Source organism: Ursus arctos, unplaced genomic scaffold (genome assembly GCF_023065955.2).
Source record: "Ursus arctos isolate Adak ecotype North America unplaced genomic scaffold, UrsArc2.0 scaffold_36, whole genome shotgun sequence".
NCBI lineage: Eukaryota > Metazoa > Chordata > Mammalia > Carnivora > Ursidae > Ursus > Ursus arctos.
The window spans coordinates 23,484,441-23,504,462 of record NW_026623050.1 but is presented as its reverse complement, the minus strand read 5'-3'; the positions used below and the strand labels follow the sequence as shown (position 1 = coordinate 23,504,462).

General features: G+C 36.6%; 1 protein-coding gene across 10 annotated transcripts in view; it reads right to left on the bottom strand.

Annotated features, from left to right (window-relative positions):
• Positions 1-20,022, bottom strand: part of RNF111 (ring finger protein 111) — a 113,190-nt gene that overhangs the window by 57,777 nt on the left and 35,391 nt on the right. Inside the window, exon 1 of one of the 10 annotated variants that reach the window (XM_048219697.2) lies at positions 13,200-19,811. The exons of the other annotated variants lie outside the window; for them this stretch is intronic. The gene's annotated coding sequence lies outside the window, so the exon portion shown is untranslated. Of the gene's footprint in view, positions 1-13,199; positions 19,812-20,022 lie in introns of those variants that run through there. 10 annotated transcript variants of the gene reach the window in all.

Sequence of the window (20,022 nt, the reverse complement as noted above, 5' to 3'; positions counted from 1 at the left end):
ATGATCTTCTTGTTTGTCTTGTTTAAAATATTCTAAAATCCCCAAGTATTACTCATCAAAGGAAAACATATCTAACATCTATTTAGGTCTTCTATCAGTACAAACTAGGTGCAGTGCAATACGGAGTCTACTACTCTAGCAGTGATTGAGGTGTCATCATGACCAGTAGCAAAATGAAGGGTGTATCTATCCTGGGAAGCTTGAAGAGTATCTGCGACTCAGTTTCAACTAGTTAGGAAGGCAGTACTACAAATCATAGGGTACACCACACAATGTCTAACATTTCTGGTATGGAAGCCTGGGCTCTGGAATATTGCAACATGAAATATTAAATACAAAGATACTACTAATTATCTGTTACATAAAATATATTCTATCGAAAAAAGTAAAAGAATCAACCAAAAAAGATTCTATATGCAAAAAACTACAGACTGTACAATAGGATATGAAAGACAATAATCAGAAATGGAGCAACACCTCATTTCTGTATGAGCAAAGACTCCAAATGGCCTTTGTCACAAATCAGAAAAAAGCCATAATATTTTTTAATATAAAACAAACACCATCACCATGGACATGTTACTGCCTTTAAAAACACTAAAATCGGAGATTAATTCAAATTTGTACTGTTTGCGTGCAGTTTCTCACCATTTTGTTCACTGGAACTTTCAAATAATTTTAATTTTCACAACTAAGATAAAATTAGGGTATATCCAGAAAATAAACTGCTGAGCAGCCTTTAAAAATGAGGTAAGTTCTGTATAAACAGATACGGAAAGTACAAATAATTTTTTTAAAAGCAGGTTGCAAATAAGTCTGTTATAATATGATGCATTTTTGTAAAACAACTTATGTTTACATATGCACGGGGAAAATATAGAAAAATATACACTTAGTTGGGGACTGAGATTGTAGAAGGGAGATTTATAACACTGGGTTTGGAGCCTTCACCTTTTGTGTTAACACATTTCTATGTGGTCTGAATTTTTTATAAAACAATCATTTGCCCCTTTTAAAATCAAAGTACAAGGATTCTTTAAAGGAACAAAAAATAATGAGAACAAAATATATTTTATTCTTCTACTGGACTAGGACATAACTTTGATAATGATTACTACACAAATCAAATACATGCTAGTATGATTTTTATGGGAACCTCGACTAGGCATAAAATTCCACCTTAGTGACTAGAAATGACCACTAATCCTGGGTGGCTTAATAATAGAATAGGGCAGAAACTGACAGATGGCATCTGATTGGTGGCAAAATTGAATAGAGTTGGCAGATTTGACAGTTGATTATGCTTAATTATTGATACCGCTCTACGATTCTAGGCATGTTGCTTCTGAGCTTACCTTTATGAAGAAATTTTAATATTTGTAAAGTAATAATTTATCATGAAATCATTTCACAAAATCTTTCATCATTAAAAGAATAGTAATTAGTATTGTTGGGTTAACCAAAAGGTGTCAGTAAGAAGAAAAACGATAATGTACAAGGAAAACAAACCTCCACAATTTTTCATTCTTGATAATTCTTCAAGTAATCAATCTGCCACTTTCCAAGCTTCAAATTTACAAACTAATCTTAGACATTACTGTTACTTAAAGTTTCCAAAACTGAACTTGAAGTAGCCTCCAGGTTTCCTTGGAGACTGGAACTCAGTGAATCGAGAATTCTATCTTTTTTAAAGGGATAGAAGGCAATTTAAAAATTATTAATACTTTCGTATATGGAAATATCTGCTTTAATACACCTACTATCTTATCAAATTTTACCAGTCTGCAACAGCTCAATGTAGAATTAAACCATACTGCTCAACAAAATCTTTTTTTTTTTTAAAGATTTTATTTATTTATTTGACAGAGAGACAGCCAGTGAGAGAGGGAACACAAGCAGGGGGAGTGGGAGAGGAAGAAGCAGGCTCCCAGCGTAGGACCCTGATGTGGGGCTCAATCCCAGGATCCCGGGATCACGCCCTGAGCCGAAGGCAAACGCTTAACGACTGAGCCACCCAGGTGCCCCACTCAACAAAATCTTAAATCTTTACAGAAATACATTTAACATTTTGAACTAATTTTTGTCAAAACTTTAAAATTGGGGTGCCTGGGTGGCTCAGTCACCTGAATGTCTGACTCTTAATCTCAGCTCCAGTCTTGGTCTCAGGATTCTGAGTTCAAGCCCCACACTGGGCTCCATGCTGAATGTGGAGCCTACTTAAAAAAGAAAAGAAAGAAAGACAGAAAATGACTTAGTCTTTCTCTTATAAGTAGTCATGTATGCTGAATGACGCTCAAGAAGGAGAAATCAAAAATACAAAGATAAAAATTATTGTGGCTTACTTACACAAAACTCTCTGAAGAGAACAACCTCAATGAAACAGTGAGCACATCCCTGTGAGAAGCAGGAAATGCTACTTAAAGTAGGTAGAGTGGAACCAAGTTATGGTGGACTAAAAAAGTCAAGATGAAAGGTTCTGACTGATACTGTGTATGCTCAGCTATTCAAATAGCTACAGAAAACTACTTTGTATGCTGGATATGTGGGTAGAGATATAAATAAGATACAGGCACCTATCCTTCAAGAGGTTCATAATTTAGCACAACAGAAAGAATATAAATAACCAAAATAAAGAATGCTATAAATAATGATATAAATAAAAGTACCCTCCACGAGAACACAAAGAAGAAAGCAACTGGTTTTTCTGGGAAAGACTCCACAGATGACATCGAAGTCAAACCACGAGGGATGTACAAGGTAATGGCAGGCAGAGAAAATCCTTCATTTCAAACAATGGCAAGAAATGGCAGTATCTAATACTCTAAATGTTTGGGATGTGGATTTTTCTGTTTTTGTTTTAGTGGGAGAGAATAAGCTGGCGTCAAATTACCAAGAAGTGAAGAATTCCATGCTTTCACTTAACACACAATTTAGAAAGATTTAACTGAGGAGGTGCTGTCAAGAGTAGGCTCGAGGGAAAGTCTGAAAGACGGGGGAGAAAGCTTTGCTGTGATGGGGGCAAAAGGCAGCTTTAGGGGGAGGGTGAAGCGAAGGAAAAGGCAGGATATGCAATTGTGAGTCACTTAAGACAAAGAAATAAGACAGAAAAACAGGAAAGGAAAGAAGAAAAAAGCCAATGCCAAGTCTGGGGTCTTGTCTTTTTTTTTTTTTTTTTTTTTTTAATTTTATTTATGTATTTGAAAGAGAGAGAGCATGAGAGGATGAGGGGGAGCTTGATGCGGGGCTTGATCCTGAGACTCCAGGATCATGACCTGAGCCAAAGGCAGACACTTCACCAACTGAGCCACCCAGGCGCCCCAAGTCTGGGGTCTTGATTGGGTATCTGGAAGAAACGTTAAGTCACTGTCAGAAATAAAGTTACTTGGAAAGAGAATGCAGATTCAGTTTTGGATATTCTGAAATAATAATAAGACAACAAGATGGGACTATGCTTATAATATCAGTCTGGAAATACAGATTTTAGCATTATCTACTTGGAAGAAAATAAAATCACTACAGTCAATAAATTATCTACTTTCATGAAAGTGAAGTTCTGAAAATAGAGAATAAACAGCTAAAAGAGTAGTATATGGTAGAGTATCTGCCATAAGAAAAGTGACAAGAAAAAAAAAAACCTTAGAACATAGCAACAAAGTCTGAGACAGGAGAAGATCTGAGAAGGCAAAACCCTGGAAGCTATTCTCCCTATTAATTCCCTCCTGATTTCACATTTTGACGAACCAACAAGTACTCAGAAATACACCTCAGTACTGCTTTCTCCAGCTCTATGAATCAGTACTTCCCAACCATTTTTTATATCATGATACACATAGAATATTATATATATTGGGCTTTAGGGCACATAAGGCATCCAGAAGGTGCCAGCCCTGGGACTCCAGCCATCCAGACCCTCTCTTAATGTCTTGAAGGCTGAGGGGATCAGTATCTCCACATACCTGCAACCCAATCATGGTATACTAGCTTAAAGCTCTGCTCTAAATCCTTCATCCCTTTCTTCTGTAAACACTCTTTCTAAACAATAATTCTATACCAATTAAACCACCTGCCTTTGCTTTTAGGTTGCTGCTATGGTTTTTAAATCATCCTAACCAGTACCAAATATTTTTAATTGAAAGAAATTTCTTAACCTCAACTAAGCCAGTAACTACCTGGCAATTCTTTCTTCCCTCATAATAAAGGACTCAAATATTTACTTATCTCCTCAAGCCCTCTCCTCCTTTTACATCCTCTCATCTTAAGCAAATTACAAACTGTGCCTCTTACTTTATAGAAAATAGAGGCTACCAAAAAAACCTCCAACATCTTCCCTATACCCAATCTCTAACTTTTCTATTTATATCAGAACTCTTACCAAATATGCCATCCTGTACTGGAAAAGGTATTTCAGATTAACAGCGTCCCTCCACTCAAAAAAGATATAAACTGGCAACTTTACGCTGTTAAAGCAGCCCAACCACAAGCCATTATAATCAGTTATTACATGGATTAGCACTACTTCATATTCTTTTGTACCTACTCTCCCTACGTGGAAGGAAAGAAGGGAGGAAGGGAGAGAGGAAAGAAGGGAGGGCAGGCTTCTTCTACCAAATCAAGGACTACGTCCCCAGACTGAACAAACTTGAGCCAAAATACCACATATGACCATAATATGTGAAGCTTTCAACATTTTTTCAGAACACTGCTCAACAATCAGCCTAGAATCACAAATTGCAGAACCCTACAGAATTATGTTGTTTTGGAATGAATGCTGTTTTTTGCTGGTATCACACCCGGCTTTCAACATTATACTCCCATCCAAGTACTAACCAGGCCCGACCCTGCTTAGCTTCCGAGATCGGGCGCGTTCAGGGTGGTATGGCCGTAGACTCAACTTTATACTCCCACCCAAGCAAATATTCATATTAAAATATGGTATCTTTCATAATTCAGTCACTTATAATTGTCTTGCATAAAATACTCTTCAGGTCTTATCATACTATTCAAATAATTCCTCCTTTCTCTTTCTGTAAGGCAGTAATAAAAACTTTATTCCTTTGAAAGTCAGATATCCAGCAACTTCAATTCTCAGGAATACAGCCTACAGAAAAATCATTCTCTAAAGGATCAAAATAATTGTGAGAAAGGCCACATGCAATTCAATATTTAGACTATTTTATTTTACATCTAATTCTACAAGCTTAGTTGTCTGGATTTCAGGAATAACAGACAAAGTATTAGTGGCAGCATCTAAAAACAGATAAGAGACAGAAGAACTAAGGCACTTATCCCAATAGCTAAAAAGTTCAGTTTGCCTAGATTAAATAATATTATTTATGTGAACAGATTCTGAGGACAACACTGTAATATAGCACAGAATAAAAGCTGATGTTCAGAATCAAAATTCTGAGCCATCCAGAAAGCAGAATGTTCTCAATAAAATAAACATGTACATGTTTTAGGCATATTTACAACAATATGGTTAATAAGTTTTTAGTTGCTTACCAGGAAACGTGCCAATTATGACTAACAATATTCTCTCAGTTTTTACTGAAAATATACAAAAGATGAAAATTTTGATAGTACAAAAAAACTGCATATAAATCCATAAAAGTGGTAAAAGAATAATATTTTAAAATACACAAAATACTTGTAAAATACAAAACTATATTCATAACATGCAGAGTTTCCTCAAACTGATAAGGAAAATATAGGTGACTTCTCTATCTTATCTATAATGTTTTATTTATTTTATTATTTAAAATTTATAAAATAATGAAATTCTTTTAAAAAGAGGGATTCAGGTTTGTTATTTACAACTCTGGTCTCTAGTGGGTGCTGATCCTAAAATCTGAGGCTAAAAATAAGTAGGAGGATAAAAGCTGAACTACAAAATTTTTAAAGGATAAGAAAGTAGAAGTTCAGAAAACTGGTGAATATCCCTGGCTCTTTATTTTGCCATAGCGACAAGGACAAACTCTGCTGTTTGAATTAAAACCTTTCATAGAGCTGCAGTTGCTATTTCAAATCAGATTTTGCAAGAGAATTCAGGAATAAACTCATTCCTAGATACAGGTCCATTCACTTTCTAAAATGTTTAATAGAGTTTCAAGGTAGAAATACATTTAAAAGCTCTAATTTCCATTACTTGGAACCAAACTCCAGCCAAATCAACTGCATAAAGGTTCCAATCTCCCTCATCTTTTTACCTGCCCTGACAGTCTATAAATCATTTGTAAATGACTTCTATGATTAAGAAGAAAAAAGAAAAGCAAGCATTACGGGAAAGAGAGGTAAGGCTGGAATAACAGTAATTATTCAAAATAATACTAATATTATTGATGATGATACAAGTATGATTGATGATGGTGATGCTGATGATAATGATGGAGAGGAACAGATTCTAGGAAGTCTGTAATTCCTGTTAGCCTAAGTTCTCCAATACACCTGTTTGTCCATGGCAGGTTTCCTGACATTCAAAAAAAAAGTTCATTTTTTGAGGTTTAAAATAAAAGATAGGAATCTAAAGACTTTCCCTATTTGCCTGCCCCTAAAACAAGCATACATTCCCTCTAAAGCTTTCTTTCTTTTTTTTTTTTTTTTTCCAAAACAGGGCTTGAACTCATGACCCTGGGATCAAGACCTGAGCTAAGGTCAAGAGTTGGATGCTTAGCTGACTGAGCCACCCAGGCACCCCCTTTAAAGCTTTCTAACTTAACTTTTCTTTTTTTAACACTTCAAAGTGCTTTTAGAAAGCTGCCTCTTATGGGGGCACCTGGCTAGCTCAGTCAGTGGAACATGTGACTCTTGATCTCAGGAATGTGAATTTAAGCCCCACGTTAGGTACAGAGATTTCTTAAAAATTAAAATTAAAAAAAAAAAGCCCGGGCGCCTGAGTGGCTCAGTTGTTTAAGCATCTGCCTTCAGCTCAGGGTCCTGGGATCAAGGCCCACATTGGGCTCGAGCTCAGTGGGGAGCCTGCTTCTCCTTCTCCCACTCCCCTTGCTTGTGTTCCCTCTCTCGCTGTGTCTTTGCTAAATAAACAAGTAAAATCTTAACAAAAAAAAAAAAAAAAAAAAAGCAAGCAAGCAAGCAAGCAAGCAAGCTGCTTCTTATGACTCCAAAGCAGAAGACAACATCAACACACATAGATATGATTAAGTACTATTATACAAATGTGTCATGCTAAAACCTCTTCACCATTCATCCTATCCAGGTGCAGACTTTCCAGACATTCTGCATAGGAACTGAAGAATCAAGTAAAAGGGGCACTAGGACCCAGTACCCAGATTCTGATTTTTAATACTGTTCTCCAGTAAAAGGAACCAGGGCCCCTTGGTTCTAGGATTTCGGCAAGGATGATATAAGATAAGCCTGGAACAGAAAGTAAAGGACGGACACACACACACACACACACACACACACACACCAGGACAGAGGCATGTCAAAGGAACACCAGAGCCAACCTGAAAGAGTTCCCTATGACTAAATATAGAACTTTAGCAGCAAAATAAATAAATTAGTACTGGATTCTATCCCCAAGGTATAAAATGAATATCCATTAATCCATACTGACATAAATTACTAAATAAATAAGTAGGAGCAAAGAGACAAAACTTCCTTACAGAAGAATGCCAAATGACTTGTGTAGATGCATCCCTTCCAGGAGGTAGAGCTTAACGACTCACCTCCCTTTAGTGACTTACTTCCAAAGAAAGGACTAAGAAGGAAAGGGGAGTGACTTTAAGGTGGAGCAAACAGTACCTTGGCCAGATGATCAAGGTTAATATTGTAACTCATGTTGCTAACAGGGGTACTTCACCTCTGTGGTACTCTTCCCCATAACACACAACGCCAGTCAAAACAGTGAGAAAAACATCAGGCAAACTCAAATTGAGGGACATGCTATAAAATACCTGATGAGCAGTCCTCAAAACTGTTAGGATCATAAAAACAAAAACTGAGAAACTGAACCGCAGGAGATTACATTCAAATAACACCTGGAGCTTAGTTAATAGTAACATACCAATGTTGGTTTCTTAGTTGTGAGGGATGTAGGATAGGTTAGATGTTAACAACAGAGGAAACTGGGTGAAGGGTACATATGAAGTCTATGTATTAGCTTTGCAACTTTTTTCTTTTCTTTTCTTTTCTTTTTTAGAGGTGGGGAGGGGCAGAGGGAGAAGATCTTCAGCAGGCTCCACGCTCAGCATAGAGCCCAACAAGGGGCTCTATCTCACGGCCCTGAGATCATGACCTGACCTGAAATCAAGACTCAGCTGTTTAACTAACTGAGCCACCCAGGCGCCCCTCTCTGCAACTTTTCTGTAAATGTAAAACTAGTATAAAATAAAAGTTTTTTTTTTTTTTTAAAGGTAAGGGCACTAGGGCAGTATATGCAAATTTCTCCCAAGGAAATCCCTAAAAAGGGAGGAGACAGATGAGTGCTGATGGAGCTTACCCTGCTCTCCAACCTCACCAGCCCCTCACTACTGCCAATATCTCCAAAAATCTTACACAGACGACTAGGGGAGGTGAGGAGAGGGAAATCTAAAGCTGGAGCTTCCACAGAAAAAGAAAAAGCTTAAAAAACTGGCCACTCTACTGGGATAGCAAGGCATGTATCTCTGTAAAAATTGGGAAATTATGTATAATTCATGGAATTTCTATAGAGAAATTCCTGACTCCTTTCCAAATAACCACTGGGAATTTGGCAAATAAATAGATATTTCTTGGGCTAAAATGTTCGATAATCATGCATTCATAGCCAATATGTACACAAATCACACATGTGCCCAGGTGTCTGTTTATGTGTGTATTTTATTCATTTTTTGTGACATAAAGTAAAGAAAACCTATTATTAAATGAGTACAGCTAGGCAGTACACTCCAAAGCACTAAAAGTTACAGGATCTTAATCATTAAGTACTACAATTATCTAAGTGGGAATTAAGACAAAATATTAAAATTAAGCCAAATGTTCTTATACAAGCTAGGATATCTTTGGTCCCAACTCTGACAATCTTGGTTTGGTATTGGCCCATAAGAAATCACCTTCAGCTGGAACATATGCAAAATCAAAGTATCCATGTGTTATGGACCTAATTGTGCCCCCCTCCTCAAATTCATATGTTGAAATACTAACCCCCAGTACCTTGAATATGAGTATGAACAGAGCCTTTGAAGAAGCAATTAAGGTTAACTGAGGTCATATGGTGGGCCCTAATCCAAGCTGACTGGTATCCTTTATAAGAGGGAATCTGGATCAACACACAGAGACAGAGAAAAGACCATGTAAGGCTATAGCAAGAAGGTGGGCAGTCATCTGCAAACCAAGACAAGAGGCTTCAGGAAAAACCAAACCTTACTATACCTGTTCTCGGACTTCTAGTCTACAGAACTGTGAGAAAAAAGCTGGTTGTTTAAGCCACCTGGTCTGAAGTATTTTGTTATCACAGCCCTAGTAAACTAATACACCATGCAATAAACATCTCCTGAGTATCTTAAATATGCTAGACTGTCCCAAATACTGTAAATACAAGATGAAAAAGACATAAAACTGTGCTTAAGAAGTCTAGCAGTCAGGAAGACGTATCAATAGGTAATTAAAATACAGTAAGTGTTATAATAGAGGTATGCACTGAAACAAACTGAAGTAGAGCTTAATTCAGTTCTGAAGGGGAGAGGGAACCAGGGAAGGTTTTCCAGGAAGAACAAAAGCAAAAAGAGTGAAACGGGAAGAAATGAGACTTGGTCACCCTATTTTCCATAGCAGACGAGCTCTGAATGAATCACATATTTAATGATGAAGTACACATACAAATGCACAAAACCAGTTATCTGAAAGATTGAAAGACAACATATGACCTTCTGAGAGATCACATAAAATCTTCAAAGATGCCACTCTACTTCAAAGAACTATTTGTCTAGAATTATTGTTGGGAAGAAAAAAGAAGAAATAAGATGAGTTCTTAGGATACTTTTCAGTATATGAAAGACCAAGCAAAGCTCCACAGAATTACCAAATTTCCCCCAGAATTTGTTTCAATTTAATAATAGAGGGAGGAATCTACAATAACTAAAACTCTATGTTCTCCCATAATCTTCAATATTAACATTAAGGTCCCTCCCTCTTGTATCCAATAGCACAGTCTCAACTTCATTAAACCTCAGTACGAAGGGAAGAATTATGAGCTATAATATACTTGAAAGCTAAAATCGAATAAAGATCAATCCCAAAACTTGACTAGAAATATATCAATAATCAGCAATATAAAACGAAGTGTATAATTAAAAATTAGCCAACAAGATGCATTCCAAACTCTGTTTTAAGCCATGGTTTCACATGAAGGCATAAATGGAATATTCACCACATCCCCAAATGACACAAAGCTGAAAAGAGACCACGTACACATTGAATGACAAAATCGAGACCTGAAAATAAAAGCTTAGAATTAGCAAAATCATTAAAAATGAACACTTTAATAAATACAAAATATTACAACTAGATTTAACTTATATACAGATAAAGACATAGGGGAGGGGCGCCTGGGTGGCTCAGTCAGTTAAGCGTCTGCCTTCGGCTCAGGTCATGATCTCAGGGTCCTGGGATCAAGCTCCGCATTGGGCTCCCTGCTCGGGAGGGAGTCTGCTTCTCCCTCTCCCTCTGCTGCTCCCCCTGCTTGTGCATGCGCTTTCTCTCTCCCCCAAATAAATAAATAAAATCTTAAAAAAAAAAAAAAAAGACATGGAGGGACACTTTCTTTGTTGTTTTTCTCTGAATAATTTGCCTAAACTCAATAACTGGGTAATATTCAGAGACATTCATTCACAAATGCTCCAAGTTCTTTGTCTAGTTCTATAAAAAGAGTAAATAATACAACCACCTTTTTTCAGACTCATATATCAAAGTTTTCTGCTCTGAATTTATCAAATTTTAATCATTACCATCCAGTCATTTTATAAAAGTAGAATAGAATAAAGCGAGTTCTACCAGCATCTTCTCCCACAGAGATAACCTCACAAGAATTATTCTCTAGCTATAACCTCAAAATTGGAACAAAGAAATCCTCCCTAAACTAGTAACATATAAAGGAAAATGCACGACAATAACACAAAGCACAGGAGTGGAGCAAAGAGATGTAGGCTGTTCAATGTTTCTTATATTGTATGTGAAATAGTCTATTTTTTAATTAACTATTTGGTTATTTATTTATTTATAGAGAGAGACAAAGAAAACACAAGTAGTGGAGGAGGAGCAGGGGGAGAGGGAGAGAGAGAATTTCAAGCAGGCTCCACACTCAGCATGAAGCCCGATGCAGGGCTCAATCTCACAACCCCAAGATCATGACCTGAGCCAAAATCAAGAGTTGGATGCTTAACTGACTGAGCCACCCAGGCACCCCTGAAATAGTCTATTATTTCTTGAAGACAGTGAAAAGTTAAAGATGCATAGTGTAAACCCTAGATCAACCACAAAAGACAAAAAATCAAACAACTATAGCTAATAAACCAACAGTAGAAAAAAATGAAATACAAAAAAAAAATTTTTTTAAACCCAAAAAACTAAAAAACTAAAGCCCAAAGGAAACATGAGAAGGAAAATAAAGGGACAGAGAACAGATGGGACAAACAGAAAACACAGAGCAAGATGACAGATTAAAACACAACTGTAACAAAACAGGGTGCTATTGGCATAAGGATAGACTGGAGAGTCCAGAAATAGACTCATACATATCATCAAGTAATTTTCAGTAAGAGTGCCAAGATAATAGGAAAGGAATAGTAACAAATGGTGGTGGAACAACTAGTGAACCATGTGGGAAAAATTTAACCTCTACATCACACATCAGACAAAAAAATTAACTCAAAATGGATCAGAAACTTAGACCTAAAAGCTAAACCTTAAATTTCCAAAAGAAACATAGCAGAAACTGTATGTAATCATACCATGGGCAAAGGTCTCGCAGAACACAAATAATACTACCCATTTTTTTTAAATTTATTTATTTAAGTAATCTCTACACCCAATGTGGGGCTTGAACTCACAACCCCAAGATCAAGAGTCACATGTTCTACCAACTGAGCCAAGCCAGGTACCCCAGCACTACCAATTTTTAATAAACTGATAAACTAGATTTTACCAAAATGAAAATCTGCTCTTCACAGATACCATTAAGAGAACAAAAAGGCAGTGGGGCACCTAGGTGGTTCAGATGGTTAAGCGTCTGCTTTCGGCTCCAGTCATGATCTCTGGGTCCTGGTATCGACCCCCATGTCCGGCTCCCAGCTCAGCAGGGAGTCTGCTTCTCCCTCTCCCTCTGCCTCTCCCCCTGCTTGTGCGGTCTCTCTCTCTCTTGATCTCAAATGAATAAATAAAATCTTAAAAAAAAAAGAAGAAGAAAACAAAAGGCAAGGTAGCAAACTAAATACAAAGAAAACTGCATTTATGTGTAATTTATATGTATATATAAACACATATGTAAGTTGAATCCAAAATATATGCAAAACTCTTCCATTTTAATAAGACAACTCCACCCAAAAAATAGACAAATGATGTTTAACATTTCTCAAAACACATACACATGGCCAATGAGTACATGAAAAAATGCTTTGTATCTTTAGCCATCAGGGAAATGCAAAGTAAAACCACAATGAGATACAACTGCACACCCAATAAAAGGCTAAAACTCTTATTAGACCAAAACCACCAAACATTAGCAAGGATGTGGCACAACTGGAACTCCACACACAGTTCTTTGGTAGATTCTAATAAAGTCATATATACATCTAACCTTTGATCCATTAATTTCATATCTAGGTTTGAAAACACAGGTATACAAAAAATTTGTATGTGAATGTTCATAGCTTTACTCGTAATAACCACAACAATTTGGGAAAAACAAATCTCCAACAAGTGAATAAGAAAATAATGATATATAAAAATAATTACAATTTTTAAATACAATAGGATACCAAACAGCAGCAACAAAAACAACAAAGAAGGAACTACTGATACAAGTAACATTATGGGTAAAACTCAAAAACATCCTGCTGAAGGAAAGAAATCAGCTATGAAGTATATGACTCCAGGTATAGGAAGTTCTAGAACAGGCAAACCTAATCTAAGGTGAAAACAAATTAAAACTAGTTGTGTTCTACAAAGAATCAAAGGATGGAAAAAACTACTAAATAGTTTCAAACCTTCTGGAAGTTGTCAAACTTTCTGAAGTGTTGGTAGTGTTCTATTTCTTCATAAGAATTTGGGTTACACAAACATACATTTGGCAAAACTTAACAACAAATGGTACACTTAAGATTTGTGCACTTCAGGGGCGCCTGGGTGGCGCAGTCGTTAAGCGTCTGCCTTCGGCTCAGGGCGTGATCCCGGCGTTCTGGGATCGAGCCCCACATCAGGCTCCAACGCTGGGAGCCTGCTTCTTCCTCTCCCACTCCCCCTGCTTGTGTTCCCTCTCTCGCTGGCTGTCTCTGTCAAATAAATAAAGAAAAAAAGAAAAAAAAAGATTTGTGCACTTCACTGTATGTAAATTTTACTTTAAAAACAAAGGACTGTAGGAGTGCCTGGATGGCTCAGCTGTCTGGCTTTCTGCTCAGGTTGTGATCTCAGGGTGGTGAGATGGAGCCCTGAGTGGCTCCATGCCCAGCATGCTTAGGATTCTCTCTCCCTCTCCGTCTGCCTGTCCCCACCTCCTTGAGCTTGAACTTGCACAGAAAAGAAAAAAAAGTAAAAACAAAGAAGTGTAAATGAATATTCAACTCTAGTTAATGATATGCAAGCTGAATTTGTTTGGGAAGAGATGCACTGATACCTGCAACTTAATTTAACACACAATACAAACCAACCACCAGTAAGCTTGACTGAAGGATGGTTAGAAGAACGAATAGATAGACAAGTGATAAAGCAAAAACAGCAAACTGTTAATTGTAGAATGTAGGTGATGGGGAAATGGGTGTTCAGTGTACAATTCTTTCAACTTTCATGTTTGAATGTTCACAGAAAATGCTAGAGGGAAAATGTGATGAGCAAAAGAAGCCAAATACAAAAAAGTAATACTATATGATTGTGTTTATATGAAGTTCTAGAACAAATTAATCCATAATGTCAAAAATCAGATCAGTGGTTGCCTATGGCAAGAGATAGGGGTAAATGATGACAAATGAGCAAGAAAAAACTTCAAAGGGTGATGGAATGTTTTATGTCCTGATTGGGGTGTTGGTTACATGGATATAAAAATCTGCCAAAACTTATTAAATTTTACAGTAAAAATATGTGCCTTACATTGTATGTGAGTTATAGCTCAATTAAACTGTTTTTTAAAATATGTTCCCTATAGAAAATAGGAATACACAGAGAAATTAAATCCCCCCCAATCACACCATCCAAATAAAATATCACCATCCTTCTCTCTCTTCTGACAAAGGCAATGCCCAACGGAGATAAAAATATACTTTATTGTCTCTTCCTTAAAGGCAATACAGAAATACTGGTTAAGCTCTTACTTCAGGGCCATAGAAACTCTTTACTCCAATCCTACTAACCTCTAAAATGGGACATCTCCTGAATTTTGGAATTCCCTTCTCAGGTGACTCAAACCTCCTGACATAAATCCCTTCAACTCCATTACTGCTGTTGAGTCTCTAGCAAGTTACTAACCATTCTATGGCTAAATCTCCTCATATGAAAAATGGAAATATTTACCTTAAAAGGTTAAGGCTTTAAACAAAATAATGTATGCACATGCTGGCTTTTATTATTGTTTTTAAAGTTAAAGAGTCAACTAGCTTTTAGATGATCATCCTGGCTTTTAGAGATCATCCTGGCAAAAAAAAAGTCGACAAACTTCCCCTCTGTTTCCTTTTCTTTTTTTTGCGGGGGGGGGGGGGGTTGATCTTCAATTCTTCTAGATACACCTACCTCAAGCTAGTCTATCTTAGTCGAATGAACCTCAAATTTCTCTTGAAGCTCAGATCAAAACCCTCAATTGTTAAAGCACCCAAAGCAAAGGGTGGAGTAACAAAATTAAATACAAATAAAACAAAAAAACTAGATTAGGAAAGACAGCAGCTGCCCTGAGAATGTAGGATCTAATGCGGTGAGCAAAACTGCCCAAGGGAACAATTTCTCCTTGGATGAAGTCCAATAAGTTTATTTAAATAAAAGTTGTTTTTGCTCTTCCTATGTGATTTAGGTCAAAATGTGTAACCTGGAGAATATCAATTAAAGAATATGTTCTAAAGAATAAGAACAAGAGTCATACGAGAAAAAAACAGGCAAAATTACTGATACTTAATGACTGGAAGAAGGTAAAGGCTTACTGAAAACTGGATTAAGGAAAATATTTCTGGGTAGAGAGCACATAATGTGAATTCAACAATGTGAAGACAAGAAAAAAATAATTTAAACCATGTAGATTATGCTTGCAATTCTGCTCAATAATTATATACCCAGAATGAACACAGAAAGATAAAATTTTACTATTCTGTAGTTGGTCTCATTTCCCATGTGCCTCTCATGATATGAACATCTTGCTGTGCTGTCAGATTCTAATGTTTAGAGCCATTTATTTTTCCCACAACATGGACCATAAACACAGCCTACGACTTCATCTGGTGTTTAACAATGAAACATGATTCGTTCCAATACTAAAGGAAAACCAGGATATGTTGAACTTTGAGAGACTGTATGTCTATATTTTATATTTTATGGGCAACTTTAGGGATTTCCAAGGTTATTTTGACTAAATGACATCTTTGTCTTCTTTGGATCTGTGTATTCTGACAGCAAAGTGAAAATCCTCATGGCAAGAAACAAAAATAGTAGGCTATTAGACAACTGAGGGTACTGGTCTAGAGAAACCAAGCATTTATTATCCTCTATGTTAACATCAGCCACTGTATTCAACAAACCCTTTTTGGTTTTTCTGCTACTAGTGACTACTCAAGGTGAGAATTAAGAAGATAGTTAAGATGCTACTCTATCCCAAAGAATTTCATATTCTAGATAAATACAGTAATCCTAACCCCAATGTGGATTTCCATACATGTAAAGCTAGCCTACACACATTTACTTATATACTTTCTGGGCGATCTTTAGAATTTTGGTTTCAGTGTACATACACTGAGTTCTTCCTGTTGGGGATAATCAGAAAAGGAGGCAACTGAGGATTAATAAAAATGACAGGAGAGAAAAGAAAAATATTTTAAATCGAAGCTAGTTCAAGATAAAGGAAAATTACTGAAATTAAGTCCAGGCTTTAGAACTGCCATCCAGAACTGCTTTCTGTGAGGAAAACTATTCATTCACATGGGAATAAAATGGGGAAACCTAAGAGTCTAAGAAAAATGATCAAGTCTATGACGGCGAACAGGATAAACACAAGTTAGGTTACCTAAATTTTTTCTATCCCAAGCATCTGGGATCAGATCAGAATCTGGAAATATCACCCAGGTAACAGGAATTAATTTTACAGTGGCTTATTAATATTTTAGAAGATACAATATCACTGATAATACATTAGCTACCATTTATGCAGTTATTGTTTTCATTCAACAAATATTTATCGAGAGCCTATTATAATGTGGGCACTGTTGTAGGCACTGGGATTAGCCATGAACAAGATATAGAAAGTCTTTGTCCTCATGAAAACTACATACAAACGAGAACAAACAAGGCACAAGTAAACAGTCAAGTTAATTTTAGAGAAAAAGTTGTGCTATTAAGGAAATAAAACAGGGGCGCCTGGGTGGCACAGCGGTTAAGCGTCTGCCTTCGGCTCAGGGCGTGATCCCGGCGTTATGGGATCGAGCCCCACATCAGGCTCCTCCGCTATGAGCCTGCTTCTTCCTCTCCCACTCCGCCTGCTTGTGTTCCCTCTCTCACTGGCTGTCTCTATCCTGTCGAATAAATAAATTAAATCTTTAAAAAAAAAAAAAAAAGGAAATAAAACAGATAGTAAAAGATGATCAACGGGCTCCTAAGACGCTGAAGACCTGAATCGTAAGAAGGAACAAGCCACCTGTCAGCCACGCCACGAAGTGCTAGAGGAAGAGCCTTTCTAGCAGAGGAAACAGTAAAGAAAGATCGCGTGCCAGGAAGAGGCCTAGCATGTGCAAACAATAGAAAGAAGGGGAGTGAGAGGAAAGGGAGCTGGCACACAAAGGCGTCAGAAATTGTCAAGGGCCAGATCAGATAGGCCTGGTAAGGAACTATGTAGCATGTTTTTATTCCATTTTATCCTTACTAAAAACTAGTATCTCCAAGGAACTAAGAATTATAAAAGTTAGGCAACTTGCCTAAGGTGTGACCCACAAACATCTGGATCTTAATTCTTACATAAGTTGCTGGTTTTGGTCTCTCATTTTTAAAATAAGTGTATAGTTTTGTGGGCTTTCATATGTTCACTCACCACTTCAGTTCCCATGATATTATTTTCATATAAGATTATTATGTAATTCAACCACAATTTCTTCTATTTACCATGGAGATTTTTGGAACTTAGCCTCCACAGTGGGAGAATGCTAAAGCTCTACTAAAATGGAAATAACTGCTACAACATAAGAGAAGGACCAAATACTATGGAAAAACAGAAGGGAGAGCCATTGATTCTAGAGGAGAAACCCACAGAAATTTAAGAGCTGGTCCTTAAAGTAAGATTTCCTCAATTGGAGAATAAGGATAAAAGCACATCAGAGGAATGGCAGGCAGGAAGGTGGTTATGAAAATAGACGGTTTGTTTATTTTAAACAATCAAAATTCTCTATATTCTCCCAGATGTATATAGGTAAAGCAGTCTGTGTCTGACCTATTCCTCCCCTTTTCATTTTATTATTATCAAAAAAATATTTTTAAATTTAAGTATAGTTGACACAATGTAACATTAGTTTCAGGTGTACAATATCACGGACTAGTTCCCTATGCTGTACCTTTTATTTCTGTAACTTATTCATTCCATAACTGGAAGCCTGTACCTCCCGCTCCCCTTCACCCATTTTGTCCCTCCCCTCCCCTCTGGCAACCATCGGTTTATTTATAGGTCTGATTCTGCTTTTTGTTTATATGCTTCTTTTGCTTTTTCAATTCCACATATAAGTGAAATCATATGGTATTTGTCTTTCACTGACTTATTTCACTTAGCATAATATCCTCTAGATCCACCCATGTTCTTGCAAGTGGCAGGATCTCATTTTTTTACAGCTGCATAATATTCCATAAAATGGCCAGTTTTATCTCCTACTACATAGAATTCTTTAAAGAAATACGATTTCACAGAAAATACAATCAAATCCATGATAACAGTCATTCTATAGATGTTCTGTAATAAAAATCTTACATCACATGATTTTCTTCACCTAATGAATACTTTGTATTAAAAAAAATACAGCTGTCAAAGTAGATTCAGACTTTGCAAAGTGAACCTATTTATAAACCTATTTATATGTGTATTTTTTCACATATTTAAATATTATTTTGGCTCAGGTGGTTAAGGCCCCAACTCTTGATTTCTGCTCAAGTCATGATCAAGGTCATGAGATCAAGCCCAGTGTCAGGCTCCACACTAGGCATGGAGTCTGCTTGGGATTCTCTCTTCCTTTCCCTCCGCCCTCCCCTTCCCCCCCCAAACAGGAACTCGCACGCACATGCTCTAAAAAAAATTTTAAAAAGACAGAGAATATTTTAGAAATAAACAAACATGATTTTACCACTAAAAAGTCGGAAAGAGAGCCCATTTCTGTATCAATAATGTAACTTGCTCCTGATATTTATCAAAAGCAAAAGTTCATATTTTGTTTAAACATGGTAAATTACATAAATAACTTTATCTCAAATTTCCCTGCAATACCCACTAAATGAAGAAAACTTTTAATTCTCACACACACACACACACACACACACACACAGGATCTAACAGCAAGAAAGAGATAGCAACAAAATTTTATCTCTGACTGGCAGTAACTCCAAAAAGAGAACAGAAAAAAAAATGACTAAGATGAAAGCTAATACAAGAATATTTCTTAAAACTAAAGGACCTAAGTAAGCCCTTGCGACCTATGTCCTCAGAGATCACTATTCTCCTCATCCACTCCACTCCAGTCCAGTCACGATAGCTTCCTGGCTTTTCCTTGAGCAGGCCAAGTATGCTATTACTATTTAATTTGCCCAGAATGCTTGTCCCCCAGATAGCCACAAGGATTTCTCACTTGCATCCTTTCCCTCTGTGCTCAAATGTTTCCTTGTCCTTGAGACCACCCCTAATCACCTTTTATTTAAAAAGCTAACTCCACCCCCATCTTTTTTCCAGCTCAGTTATTTCCATAATCACCATTTGTAAAATTTAGTTCTTTTCCCAATAGAGCCTAGTCTGTTTTAATCATTACCATGTGCCCCAAAGCTTAGAACTCACAGTTAGTATTCAATATATGTATGTTGAATTATTACTTAAAATAATCTAAAATTATGACACAACTATATAAGAAAGGGTGAAAAAAGAAGTGTGGGCTCCTTTTCCATAAGAGGTCAAAAGATAATGCAAAAGATAACTGGTACAGCAATTCTCAAACTTTTAGATTTGTGAACCCCTAATCCTCTTAAAAATAAGTGAGAACCCCCAAAAGCTTGAAATATGTAGGTTATATTAATACAATATTAGAAAATAAAATTGATAAATGCTCAAAAATTTTTTAAAAAACAGCAATTTTTAACCCATTATATGCAAATATTAAGTAACATTTATGAACATATTTTTTCAAAAAAGTTAATAAGAATGGCACTATTACACATTTTTGCTTATCTCTTTAATGTCTGTCTTTTTTTTTTTTTTAAAGAAGCTGTTTTGTTTTGTTTTTTTTTAAGATTTTATTTATTTGACAGAGAGAGAGACAGCCAGCGAGAGAGGGAACACAAGCAGGGGGAGTGGGAGAGGAAGAAGCAGGCTCATAGCGGAGGAGCCTTATGTGGGGCTCGATCCCAGATCGCCGGGATCACGCCCTGAGCCAAAGGCAGACGCTT